This window comes from Hydractinia symbiolongicarpus, chromosome 8, assembly GCF_029227915.1.
Source record: "Hydractinia symbiolongicarpus strain clone_291-10 chromosome 8, HSymV2.1, whole genome shotgun sequence".
In the NCBI taxonomy this organism is placed as follows: domain Eukaryota; kingdom Metazoa; phylum Cnidaria; class Hydrozoa; order Anthoathecata; family Hydractiniidae; genus Hydractinia; species Hydractinia symbiolongicarpus.
In genome coordinates, this window is record NC_079882.1 from 8,536,323 (window position 1) to 8,547,554 (window position 11,232).

The following is an 11,232-nucleotide window of genomic DNA, read 5'->3' on the forward strand; positions in this document are numbered from 1 at the left end:
AAACAAACAGTAGATTTGGATAACTATCCATACACAAATAAAAACGATATTTTAGAAAAATAATTGTGTGTCATGTTTTTTTTGCTGTTTATAGGAAGCAGTGTAATTTGATTTTGAACTTTTAATATTTTTAAAACTAAAACCTCATGACAACAATGATAAAAAAGTATATGGACTTTTTTTGTTCGTAGCTGTTAGAAAAACTAATATTGCTAATATTTATAGGACACATTTTAATAGCAGACGATGTTTTATACTGTATAAATATTCATTATAAATAAATGAATGAATAAAAAATGAATAAATAAATAAATAAACTATTCGGAGGAACATAGTTATTAATATAGTGTAACTAGCTATATAAAATTGAGTTATGACTGCATCTTTCACGTTTTACCGGCAATGTTAATTGTCTACATTTATAACGACGATATGGTTGCTACGAAGTTAAGTTATATTGCGCTGTACAAGGCCCGTTCTTAAAGCTCTCTAGCCATTAAACGCTACGACTTTCTCATAACCGGTTGAAAATAGCTATTAGTTAATAATAGGGTAAATAGAATTTGATTTAGCTAATATTGCGTGTATTTCGACTCCTAAAAAGAAATAGTACTGTAGCATTTTTTTTGCAAAACAGGAAAATTTGTTGAGTTATTTCTAAAAGGTTTTTTAGTAACACTAATTGACCAAGGCAGTTCACAAGATAGCGTATAGCTCTGAATAGACCATTTCGGAGATTATGCGCCATTATGAATTTGCGGAACTCGGTGGTGCAAGTTGAACTTTGGACTTTACGTTTATTCAGTCATTTGCCTTGCGAAACTGCTGGCGGCAGGACAGTTTTGATTTTTGATATCTGTTTTTATCTTTGTGATACTAATTTTATGATATATATTTTGAAAAAAACTTTTATTAGGCACTTATTTGTACTTTTAATTTCTTTTTGTACAATAAAGGCAACTTAATATATCCTAAAAGCCTTTAAACTAGCTAGCTAACTAGAGGTCTCCCAAAAATGCTTTTAGGACACTGTACTGTAGCTAGCTATAAGGCTGTGATTAGTAATTAATGCTTGGTTAAAGGTAACTTCATTTTATATTTAGATATTTAAAAATGTGTAGCTGCTTTGTGCATTATAAACATATTGGCATTGGATTTTAAACTTGGATTATACTTTACTTTAGAGAGAAATTTTTGATTTTGGAAATACCTTACTGGATTTGGACTTGAACTATGTTTTTGGATTCGTAAAGAAATGTTTAGGTTGTAATATTTGTAAAGATCTAGAGAGTTATAATCCATTGTCAAAATACTTGTCAAAACTCTATAGTGTTATTTATTCCTAAAGTGAAACTTAAGCTCGCAAAATAATCTGGCTTCTTTTCTATAACGGATGTGAAAATTTTCAATACACTGCCCATAGAGATACGGTAACAGGTTCAGTCGCAGATTTTAGGAATAGAGTCATGAGTCATTTTAATTGCAAATAATTATTATTTTGATATTTTTATAATTTTGTTTCTCCGTGTATGTTTGACCCTTGATTCGTCTACTTAAACACTCCTATCTATGAGTCTTTCAAGAGTGGTATTAGAAAGAATACCTGTCTTTCTTCCCTGCTTTCGCTATTGCCCTATAATTTTTTTGTACGCTTCTCTTATTGAAAAATATCAAAAAGGGAGAAATGAGTTTAGTTTACAGACTAAAGTGTTATTCAATTTTTTGTTTTTCTATGTTATTTGTTTCAGTCACAATGTATATTTTACATGATTTTTTGTTATATATACGTATGTCTTTGTCGGTTTCTTTATCAGAACACGCAATTATAGCAGTAACTTTATTACTAAAGTGTAAATCTTTATGATAAATAAATAAATTACTCTGTGAAGCTTGTTTGAATTATTGGCATAATAAGTTCCATAGCAGAAAAAGCTATTAATTATTAATATGAGGGGTGGTAATAAATTGAAATGGGTCATAAAATTTTTCGAAATTTGGTGTTGCTTGTTCAATTTTTCAACACAAGTCAATAATAAAAAAAGGTAGGAAATTAGCTCACTGAAGAGAGAGGGGTATTTCAACTGGCAATATTACCTGTACATATAATGTGACCCTCCTGAAAGTCAATATACTAAATAAAAATTTGACTACTTATTTGAATAATTATGGTATCAAGTTAGCAATATCTCTACACTGTCTCAACTTAACAAGGATTGTCCAGATTTCAGACATTTCTAGCCTAGTTAACTAAGTTTTCTTCGAGATATTAAAATTGAGTTTCTTATTTAATAATTTTCCAGTGCAAAACCGAATTAAAATCAACCAATAAACATAAAGCCAGCATGACCACATCTAACATTAAAGATTTCTCAATACTGATCACGTGAGCAAAAAACAATAGAATTTCTTGCCTTAAAGTATTCACAAATTTCTTTCATACAAGACAAAAAATATCTTCTGAGCAATTGTATTTCAATTGGCATAACTGGTATTTTATTTAATAAAGCATGTTAACATCAAAGATAAATGTATCATAAATGTAAAAAACAACTTTTTAAGACAAAGCATTCTTACTACTAAGTGAGCACACAACACTATTCTTCTTGCTTTAAAAAATAAGATTAAAATAATTCGTTAACAAAATTCAATCTAGCTCAGGCTACAAAAAGTTAATTATATGCTTAACTCAGATATCTTTGAAAAGATGCCATACACTGCCTCTTTTTTCAACAATAAATGCAAATGCACTAGCTCTTTTGGAACATGTATTCAGTATGGAATTAGCTACCTTTCATGTTGATAGAAAATATATTTAAAAAAAGTATTCTGTTTATATAAAAAATCAACTCTGGCCTACTTTTCACCACATCAGATTTTAAAAACTAACGTTTTTCTCAAAAAAATATTTTAATTTTTTTATAAAATTATTATTCAACAGATAACCGAAAAAAACATATCAATTTAAACTTTTTAATAGCAAATTTCCAGAGTTAATGTATACTATTAATAGCATGGCTTTATTACGTATTATGACGTTTAACAGTTAAAAATTTATTGTTGCCAGAAATTGTATCCTGGAAGAATCAATTTTTATATGAAAATTATACCAATAATCATAATTTTCCTCAAAAAGTTACTTTTTGGTCTTATAACAGCAGATCACTGAGAATTTACACAACTAAAAATCTTGTGGTAACATTTTTAAAATTAAAAATCTTGATTTTGTAAACATTATATGCACAAATTCTAAAAAATTATAAAAAAAAATTAAAAGTAATTGGAAATATCATCTTTTTTAAAACATCTATGGACACGCTGCGTACAAAAAAAAAGAATTGTATGGAGCAAAAGATCGAAATGGAACTGAAGTTTAAAAAAAATGTCTTTTAGTAAAAAACACAATCGTTACGGAGAAAATATCACTTGCCGTAAAAATATAGTCTGCGGCCATGTGGAGGGGCGGATGGACATAGCAAACAAAATAGTAGATGATCGCAGTGAATACAACATGGTATGACATAGCCCTCCCTTTGTCATGTATTCCTGCAGTATATATTTGCTATAGGTTACTTCTAACGACAAAGCAATGTGTTTCGTTAATATATTAACACTTTTAAACCACTCCATAAGTGAATAATAAAAAATAAAAAATTGCATGCGCAAATTAACAAATATAGGTTCATTCGTGTTGTTTTTTTCATGGAATTCCTGGTACAATGTGCATATGTTATACAGTGACAGTCTTATCTCTAGTTCTGATTCACTGGTGGGACTGTCAAGATTGAGGCCCTAGACGCCTCTTTAGTTTTGATCTTTAATAAATCCCAGTTAAATGAGATGTTCCAAGGGTACAATCTTAACGGCCCCATCACTGCTTCTCTGCTATCGTAATAACTCCAGTTTAAAATGGTGCCAGGAGTAATTCTTGTAAGTAGATGTTTTTTATCTTCTCTTTTTTTCTCATTTTCTGTGATCGCTTTTACTTTCGATTTTTTGTCGATTTATTATTTGTTACTTTTTCTGTTTAAAGTGTAAATGATACAGTTTCCCTGTAGTGTGTGTGGAAAACCAGTTAAAAACAACAGACATGCAATTTTAAGCAATTATTGTGATAAGTGGTCCCACTGTAATTGCAATGAAATCTATAATTTTGATTACCTATTTCATTAAACAAGGTCCAATGATCCTTGGCTATGCCTAAGTTATGTAAATCATGCCATGCCCTTTTTTTATTCCTCAGATACAAATGTTGTAAAAATATGGACAATGCTCCCACTTCCGTAATAACTAAAACAGGTAACGACTAGTCTCCGCAGAACCACCACAGAACAAGCAGCGAACCACCAGTCTCCGTAGAACAACCAGAGAACCAGCAGCGAACCGGCAGTACTATGACAGAACGAGTAGTCTTGGTTGAGAACCACCAGAAAATGTTGATGAGAAAAAACAATAGTTGACGGAATCATCAGAATAGCGATCGCTGTAAATGCTCCATGCTTTATAAAAAAAAAAAAAAAAACTGCAAAATTTCGGTAGAATTTACTATCCCGCCCCTTATTTCCGGGAATATTGAGAATAAATTAGTAGTATATGTCATTATGTTCATTATATCTTTTAGGTTTATATGTACGGCTTTATGCCATAATTAAGAATAAAGATCTATTCACATTCTGGTAGCAGAGGCTAGTTAAGAAGATGGCAACTGGAACAATCATGATGGCACAAAAGTATGGATTGCCCCAATTTTCTGAAGATGGGGATTTTATGGGAAGTAGTTACAGAACTTCCAAAGAAGAAACAAGGACCAGTTGTTTATTTGAGTTTAAATTCAGAAGTACGTCAGCCTTAACGAAAGAAGAATTGAATGAAGAAGATGGTTTAAATAAACTTGTTAATAAAATAAAAGAACTATATGGCATTACTGAAGATCAAGCAATGTTCAATGCTTACGAAAAATTTGAGACCCTTCACCGTTCCAAGACAATGTCGATCGGTTATTATGTAAATGAATTTGAACAGTTGAATCAAAAACTTAAGAGTTTTAAAATTGAGTTACCAACTGCAGTTCTTGCATATCAACTACTAAAAAATGCACATGTACCGAAAGCTACACGTGAACTAACACGTGCTACGATTCCTTCCCTCACATACAACTCTATGAAAAAACAGATAAAAGCCATTTATGATCAATGTGCTCAAAGTGAAAGTAGTAGAGACAGTAATGATATTGGTGTTGAGCAAGAAGTATTATATGGTCAAAAGTTTGACAGACGACGTTTTAACAATTGGAACACTCGTGGACGTGGCAGAGGTGGTAAATATTTCAGTGCTAAAAGAAGCCAGTACAACCCTAATGGTCCTGATGGACATCCATTGCAATGTCACCATTGCAAATCTATAATGCATTTCATGAATGACTGTCCTGATAAGAATAAAGGAAGCAAAGGGCAGGATAAAGTACATGTGCAGTTTTTCGCAAAGGGTGTGGAACAATGCTTTATGGAGCAAGTTGTGTCTGAGTCTTTGAATTGTGCTTTACTAAACTCAGGATGTTCATCGACAGTTTGTGGTAAAAATTGGCTTGACTGTTACATAGACACTATGCCAGAAGGGACAGCTTTAGCTGAAAGTAAGAGTAACAAGTCCTTAAAATTTGGGCCAGGTGGAAGCTTCCCCTCAGTTAAAAAAGTTAACATCCCTGTTAATATGGCTGGAATGCAAGCCCATATTCTTACTGATGTTGTCGATTGTGAATTACCATTATTGTTATCAAAAAAGAGTCTGAAAGCAGCTAATAGCCAACTTGATTTTGTTAATGATAAAGTCACTATGTTTGGAAGAGACATTCCTTTACAACACACGTCAAATGGCCATTACTGTATACCTCTTACACCTAAGCAAGTTGCTGTTAACAAAACATCTCCGGGTGTAAATGCCACCAGAGTTATATTCACAGTCAACGATCTCACTGTAAAATCACCTGAAGAAAAAGGCAAAATAGCTACAAAGCTTCACAAACAGTTTGGACATCCCATAGACAGCAGCAAACTGAAAACTCTTCTCCAAGATGAAAATGTTGAAGATAAAGAGTTATTTCAGCAAATTGACAATGTTACAAACTCTTGTGACACATGCAGTAGATATATATGAAGGCTCGATCAAGGGCCAATTGTCTCACTACCAATGGCCTCAGATGTCAATGAATGCCTTGCCATGGACCTAAAATTCCTGACAGTTAATCATAAAAAGTTAACCATACTTCATATGATTGATGTGTTCTGTAGATACAGTGCATCAACAATTATCAAATCCAAGAATAAGGAAATTATCGTAGACACAATTCTCAAGCACTGGGTTGCTATTTTTGGCACACCAAACTCGATTTTTTCAGACAACGGAGGGGAGTTCAACAATGAGCTCTTAAAGGGGCACTCCAGTGAAAAAAAATATTTAAAAAAAATGTTATTTTAAGAAGACAATACATAAATATGTCAGAATAAACCTTTTACAATCGTTAAAAATCTTTATTTATACCTTAATGGGGTCTGTAAACATCTTCAATTTTAAATAAATTTGCAAGGTTGCGTAAAGTTGAGAGGACTAGGTCCGAATAAATAGGCATACGTCACATCGTGCAGACACTCCGTGAGCTCAGCAGCACACCTTCTAAAAGTTTGTTTACTTAGTGTTTACATTGTTCGTTGATAAAACGTCTTGTAGTAATGACGAAGATTTTAACTTAGAAAACATAGAATAGGATAATTAGGATAAACATAGAATAGGATAATCTCTTCATGAAAAAGACTTTACAAAGCTACAGCCACACGACTTCGAACCTCTTGTGTCTCACAAGGGAGAAATTAATAATGATGCAAAGTGACGAGGTGTCTTCTACTAACTCAAAACAACGTTCTGAGCAAAATATTTTTTAAAGAAATAGAAAATATATTTAATTGGCTTTTTTTTAACATTCTTTTCATCACAAAAACTTTATCATTTGTTTCAGTAAAAAAACTTTCTTACTTTACAAGCCAATTTATTTTTATTTCACAATTCAGCAATATTTTTCATCCGCACGTGCTTTTTTGCACACAAATGCAAACAAATTTTATGTAACGTTGAAATTTTCACCATGATGGAGGACCATTCAAATGCGTGATCAAAAGATCGAATAATGTTCGGGTCGTGATAAGTTGGTAAAACATGAGTATTAATATTGTACAAATAAAAATCATTCTTATGATTATGGTAGGTCGTAAATGCGTTGCAGAAGCTACTGACTTATAAGTAGTTGTTTTGACAAAGCTGTTTTAGAAACTGCATTATCAGCATCACATGCAGCCTTAAACATTACAAAGATTGAAGAAAATGAGTACATTTACCCCCTGAAAATATTCGGCATGTCCTTCCATAAAAAAAGCTTCTTTTTTGAAAAACAAAGAATAGAAACTTGATCGCTACGAAAGATGTGTAACTACTTTCTGAGTACGTATATAGCAAAAAAGAAAAAAGTGATTTTTACTGGAGTTCCCCTTTAAGAGATGTAGCAGAACTGTTAAACACAAGAGTGTATACAACAGCAGCAGAAGCTCCATGGTCAAATGGTGTATGTGAGCATCATAATTTCATCCTGGAAAATATGATTATGAAAATTGTTGACAACACTAGTTGTTCTGTTGAAAATGCACTTACATGGGCCAATTGTGCCAAAAATGCGTTGCATAATAACCGTGGATTCAGTCTCAATCAGCTTGTATTTGGACGCAATCCAAATCTCCCATCTGTGCTTACAGCCAAGCCTCCTGTTCTTCGAACAGTTACACCCAGTCAATTAATTGCGAATCATCTGAATGCCCTGCATGTTGCTCGCAAAGCATTCATTGAAAGTGAATCTTAAAACAGCACTCAGTCATCAAACACGGACATCTACCAGCAAAGATTTTTATAATGGTGAATTGGTATACTATAAGCGACGTGGAGAGGACCTGGTGTAGTCCTTGGCATTGATGGAAAACAGGTCCTTGTTAAACATGGAGGAACTTACGTTCGAGTGTCACTTGCAATCAGTGAAGGGACACCGTAGTTGTCAGGAAAGCACAAGTGGAAACCCTCAAGTGAAGAAAACTACAACCAAAAAAGAAGATTGCTTTGATGAGATTTCAAACAGCGTAGCGAATGGGTTGCTTGAAAGCGTAAACGATTTTGATATCAACACATCGTCAGAAGTTGTACTTGATGACATTCCTAGTGATCATACCGTAAATACAAATGAGATCCCTGCTATTTACCATGCTCAGGTTGAAACAACACATCAATCAAGCATTGAGCAAGAAGTTTCTAACACACCTCGCAATGAACAGTCATTGACAAAAGTCAGGGAGAGGGTTAGGTTTATTGATCCTGATACTAATAAACTTGCTGAATTTATGGTTGTTAGTCGTGCTGGTAAAGTAGGAAAATCTGGAGTTGGAGCATATAAGAATTGGTTGAATGTCAAAGATGGTAAAACCAAAGCCATGAAATCAATTGACTTTGAAAACATTTTGGATTGGGAAAAGGTAAACACAGAATCAGTATATAATGTAGAAACGTCATGTGATGTTAGTGAAGCTCAACATAAAGAATTAACTAAATGGCGTGATTACAATGTTTATGATGAAGTTGAAGACAAAGGGCAAGACATAACCACAACCCACTGGGCGATATCTGAGAAAAGTCATGATGGTAAAACAGAAATTAAAGCACGATTAGTGGCACAAGGTTTTGAGGAGGACACTATTGGTATACGAACAGACTCGCCAACTGTAAACAAGGAGAACTTTCGTCTTGTGTGTAATATTGGTGCAACCCATGGATGGAAAATTTTACAGTCTTGATATTAAAGCTGGGTTTCTTCAAGGTGCCAAGATTGATAGAGTCGTACATCTTCTTCCACCACCAGAAGCTAACACAGACAAGTTGTGGAAACTAAAAACACCTGTTTATGGCTTGTGCGACGCTTCACGCGCTTGGTATGAGACATTATCTAACGAATTCGATAAAGTTGGAGCTACAAGAAGCATTTATGACAATGCATTATTTTTCTGGAGAAAAGAAACTCTCAAAGGTGTAATTTGCTGTCATGTTGACGATTGCTCTTCGTTGGAAGTGATTTGTTTCATGACACTATCATTGCACATTTACGTAAGACATTCTCACTTAGTAAAGAGAATTCAAAGTCGTTTAACTTTTTGGGATTAGAAATTGAACAAGAGTATGGTGCAGTAATTATTCATCAGCATAATTACATTAGTAACATTTCACCAATTAATTTGACCAATAGTACGTCTACAATTCCACTTACAAAATATGAAGCATGTCAAATTCAATGGGCAGCAAAACAAACTAGACCTGATGCTGCTTACGTTGCCTGTGATTTAAGCACTCGCATAAGACATGGAACAGTTGCTGATGCTCGTAGAGCTAACAAGCAGCTGAAACATCTGCAGCAAACTGAAGTAAAGATTGTTATTTCAAACACTGGAGATGTTAAAGCATCATCGCTCATACTTTTCAGTGATGCATCACATGGAAATTTAATTAATGGCGGCTCACAAGGTGGATTTGTTCTGCTACTGCATGGTGAAAGCAAAATTCCGCCAATTATTTGGAGATCTCACAAGTTAAAATGGGCTGTTAAAAGCGCCATGGGTGCGGAAACCATGGCTCTCTTAGAAGGTGCGGAACATGCTATGTTGATCAGATCCCTAATTAAAGAGATTTTTTCAGTTGATATACCAATTATCTGTATATCAGAAAATAAATCACTTGCGGAAGCAGTCAAAAATACCAACGTCATAGAAGATAAACGATTGTATATTGATATTTGTGCACTTGGTGAGATGGTCGAAAAAGGAGAAATGGGGGAACTCATTCTTACGAAATCAAGTGATCAGATTGCTGACTGTCTTACGAAAGGCACTGCTTCAGCTGAAAACCTGCTACGTATACTATCCGGTAGAGAACAGTTGAAATACCGTTAAGTTTTGGTTAATTAAAACAAATATAACAGTATGCCAAATGACACTTTAAAAGCATTCTTACATTGTGTTCCTGCGTCTTGCAGTTTCTTTTCTTGAACATACTTTATGATTTTGTTTTATTGAGAGAGAATGTAGTGGCAAGATTGTCATTATGTTCATTATATCTTTTAGGTTTAGATGTATGGCTTTATGCCATAATAAAGAATACAGATCTATTCACAGTATACACTATATTAGTGAAATATTATCCAAATTATACCGTTCTGGGATTAAAAAATCAAGACTCATTCTGTTTCCTTGCAATTTATTCTTCAACGCAATAAATAACAAACCAACATTTCAATCTTTTTCAGTAATTTCAATCAGGAATGCTAATGATTACCATGATAACAACAATAGCTAGAACATAGAACTCGGTAATACGACGACCATCTTTTTTTAACGAGCGTCTAAAATACATATGTTACCTCCAGCAAAACAACACTTTTCTTGCTGATTCAAATCGTGAATTTTTATGAAATGAATAACAAAAGATCGACTTTTTGTATTGTGATTATTTTTTTTTACGTAGAATGAAGTTTATAACACTTTGAGAGTCATTTTTAAAATTCACCTGCATGAGGACCGTTAGTTTGTGTACGAGGGACACGAAATAGCCAGTGGAAAGTAGGGTCTTCGACTGTTATGTATTTAATTAGCTTCGTTTCGCTCACTTTGGCGTGGAAGTTTCATATTGGAACTATTTATTCATTGGTGGTTCTGTGATGATACTGCTGGTTCGCTGTTGGTTTTCTGGTCGTTCTACAGGGACTGCTGGTTCTGTGGAGACTGGTAGTTACCTGTTTTAGTTATTACATCCCACTTCAACTAATTTACAAACCTTTGTTCAACCGATTTGGAGAGGTGAACGCAAAATGCCCTTTCTCGAAACGAAAAAAAACAGGTCATGGTCCTGGACGCGAGATGAAGAAGGATTGCGAGGATGATGTTGAAGGAAGCAATGAGGCACTATGCATGTACTGTAAAAGGTCATCTATGCATTAACCAACGTGCTGGATCACTAGCCATGTGCAAGCAATGGAGTTGGTCAAATGCGTAGACAGCAAAAAAACTTATATTGATTGGCAAACTAAGTTACAAAGTGTTGTATGTAATCATTTCCTTGCAAAGATGCAGAAAAAAGACAACACACCAGGACTTAACCCTTATG